Below are 3,829 nucleotides of genomic sequence, written 5' to 3'. Positions count from 1 at the left end.
ACCTCGAGGCGCAAAATAGAATGCCAATCGTGTGGGGCCTGGTTGTTTTGCCAGATCTTTACATTTTCTTTTTTGAACACCAGATATTTACATAATCTGATCATTTTTAATTTTTCTTGAATTTAAATGCCATGGCACTCCGTGCATGTGTCCAAGCCGTTATGGTTAGCCGCTGCATGTTGACGTAGTTCAAATTTGGATTACGGTCATTAAATGGCTAGAAAATCACATAAATGACTTAAAAAGGTCAAATGACCCCTAAAATTTTCCAAATTTTGACATGACAGTTGTATTAGTGCACGTTAACTGTAGAAATTTTCTGAAGCCCATAAGAGGAAGCTATCATCGATTCATCATCAAACATGCATTGTTCCCTCTCAGAACCACGAGCCTTCTAGTTAGTTGCTCCGGTTTGTGATGGGTGTGTGTCCAAACTTTTGTCAAACATGCCAATTTTTTTACCACGTCATTTTGGTGGCATGACATTATGTCAAACAAGGTTTCATTTGTTTCTGATCATTTTTTTGGAATTTAAATGGCATGGCACTCCATGCATGTGCCCGCGACACCAATATGTTTGAAAATTCCTTCCAATTTACTGCACATGGAATTAACTCGCACACAAGTACACAAATATGATTTTTCAAACCATTATGGTTAGCCGTTGCATGTAGATGTAGCTCAAATTTGAATTACGGTCATTAAATGGTTAGAAAATCACTTAAATGTCTTTAAAAGGTCAAATGACCCCTGGAATTTTCCAAATTTTCACATGATAGTTGTATTAGTGCATGTTAATGGTAGAAAAAATTTGAAGGCCGTAAGAGGAAGCTATCTCCCATTCATCATCAAACATGCATTGTTCCCTCTCGAAACCACGAGCCTTCTAATGAGTTGCCCTGGTTTGTGAGGGGTGTGTTCCAAACTTTCGTCAAAGATGCCAATTGTTTTACCACATCATCTTGGTGGCATGACATTACATCAAGCAAGGATTCATGTGTTTCTGATCTTTTTTAAAATTATTTGGAATTTAAATGCCATTGCACTCCATGCTTTGTGACATAGCGGCGAGACCAATATGTTTGAAAATTGCATCCAATTTACTGCACATGGAATTAACTCACACACAAGTACACAAATATTATTTTTCAAACCGTTATGGTTAATCGTTGCATGTAGATGTAGTTCAAATTTGAATTACGGTCATTAAATTGCTAGAAAATCACTTAAATGTCTTTAAAAGGTCAAATAACCCCTGAAATTTTCCAAAATTTCAAATGGTAGTTGTATTAGTGCACGTTAATTGTAGAAAAAAAATTGAAGGCCGTAAAAGGAAGCCATAGCCCGTTCCTCATCAAACATGCATTGTTCCCTCTCGGAACCACGAGCCTTCTAGTGAGTTGCTCCAGTTCGTGAGGGGTGTGTGTCCAAACTTTCGTCAAACATGCCAATTTTTTTACCACATCATCTTGGTGGCATGACATTACATCAAGCAAGGTTTCATGTTTTTCTGGTGTTTTTTAACTTTTTGGAATTTAAATGCCATGGTACTCCATGCTTTGTGTCATAGCCGTGAGACCAATATGTTTGAAAATTCCTTCCAATTTACTGCATATGGAATAAATTCGCACACAAGTACACAAATATGACTTTCCAAATAATTATGGTTAGATATTACAAGTACATGTAGTTCAAATTTGAATTACGGTCATTAAGTGGCTAGAAAATCACTTAAATGTCTTAAAAGGTCAAAGGACCCCTAGAATTTTCCAAATTTTCAAATGATAGTTGTATTACTACTACATATTTTCTAGTACATTTAAAACACCATCCATTGCCACTTTACTCGAAATTCTTCTTTCACAGGTAATAAAAAATATCAACAACATGACACACAGTTGTTTTGCAAGAACCATTTGCGATGAAAATTCATGGGTCTATTTAAGTCTTCCTCCATAAGCTTAGCCGGCTCGTCTACTCTAGTGCCGGCAACCCCCGAATCCACTAATCCTGATCCCCATTCCCGCAACCCCTTCTTGCAAAGATGACACCATGAAAATGCTTCGTGAGTGCCCGTACGGTGGCCGCGTCCTCCCCGAGCGCCGCCCCTGCGCCGGGAGCGCGGCCGCCTACGACGAGAGTGTCGTCGCACCTGCATCCGCTGAGAGGGCATCTGCGGCAGACGACAGGTTAGCCGCAGCAGCCAAGATGGTTGCAGCAACTGCTGTGATGGCGGCTGCAAACACCGAGAGGGCTCAAGCTATCGTAAGTGACGCTGATGTCGCCCTGGCCCGGGTCGAGGCCATCCACGCCAAGATCGAGGACGCACATGCCAAGATATTCTAGGCCACCTCGGAATCCAACATGCAACCCACGTCTGAAAAGGTGGCGGTGACCATGGAGCACCTGCTGCCTCATGAGATCACCGAGAAGGAGCTGGAGATTTAGGAGGAGGCGGAGACTGAGGAGCACCGGCGGAGGAGTTGCGTGTGGCCGAGGTCGAAGTAGAGAAGAGTTAGTCTATCGAGGAATCAGCGGTGGAGTACCAATGCAAGCTCTGGCGCAGCCACTACTACGAGTACTACAACCATGAAGGCGGCGCTGAGGACGAGGACGAGGATGCGGTCGACTTCAGCAGGGGGACGCGGAGTCCAGCAACGGCGGCATGTCGCCAGGGCAAGTATCGACGTATCATCTCACACCAGCGATGCATAGGCCGGTGCGGCGGTGGCTTTGATAAAATTATGCGTACTTAGGCTTTGTATTTAATGTTGGTCTTTTGTTAGATCAATGTTTAGGTTAACTGGCTCCGTTTAATTACTAGAATTGCTCGATTCAGTAAGTGTGGTCTATGTGTTGTACGCTCTTTTGTGTTCCCAAATTAGCAAGCAATGTTAAATTATGCAATGACGTGGATGAGGACAGTACCCAGGGAAATTTCGACCAAAATTTGAATTATCAAACTCATCCCATGCGCGTAAATTAGAAGAATCGTTTGCGATGCAGACAATCGTTCAAAGTGAATGGCGTCCGGCGGCATCGCGCACAAAGTTTCCCTCCACATTTCGAAAATTTTGGCCTACCGCCAAAATATCTACCCTCTCCCCCCTTCCCCACCACCCTTTTCTCCTCGACCACAAGTCACATTTCCCTTGTTTCCTCCTTCCTTCCTTCTGAAGCTATAGCCGCTTCCTTGCTTGCTTCCTCGCTCTCACCATCTCGCATGCTACCGTCGGGGTCTCCATGGTCTTCTTCAATGACCTCTCTAGTGGTTCCTCCTCCTCCTCTGACTCCTTCACCACCCAGGTATGCCTCTCTTCTCTCTCTCAAGTTATGACTTGGAATGAAGGATTTTAACCCGACGATTGATTTGATTCATTTCTTCCTCTTGTAGCTCCCTAGGATCATCAGTTGCAACGAATGGAGTGGGGTGGCTGAAAATCTGTCTGCTCGTTGTCACCATCAATCTCCATGCATGAAGCTAGTTGCATTTGAATCTGTGGACAGTGGGTGGAAGTTTCTGGCATGTGTAGAGAAGGTTAGCCCCACCTTCATTCTTCCAAATTATTTGTTAGATGTGATTCAGACACTGTCACTGTGCTATCTTATTTTGGATGCTAAGAGAGTGTCACAGTTTGTACCTAATATATAAAAATGTTGCCATCTCATTAGCAGTGCCATTAGAAAATTATTTGGCACCGCTTCAGCAGTTTTTGTAGCCAACTTTGGTCCACACATCTGAGTAGCCAAGCAGTAAAATACTAAATCTTTATGGCACAAAGGAACTGGGCGTCGGAGCAACTAGGTGCTCTGGAGTCCGGGTCCCTGA

The sequence above is a fragment of the Triticum dicoccoides genome, chromosome 2A (genome assembly GCF_002162155.2).
Source record: "Triticum dicoccoides isolate Atlit2015 ecotype Zavitan chromosome 2A, WEW_v2.0, whole genome shotgun sequence".
Taxonomy (NCBI): domain Eukaryota; kingdom Viridiplantae; phylum Streptophyta; class Magnoliopsida; order Poales; family Poaceae; genus Triticum; species Triticum dicoccoides.
Note: the sequence above shows the minus strand (reverse complement) of the source record.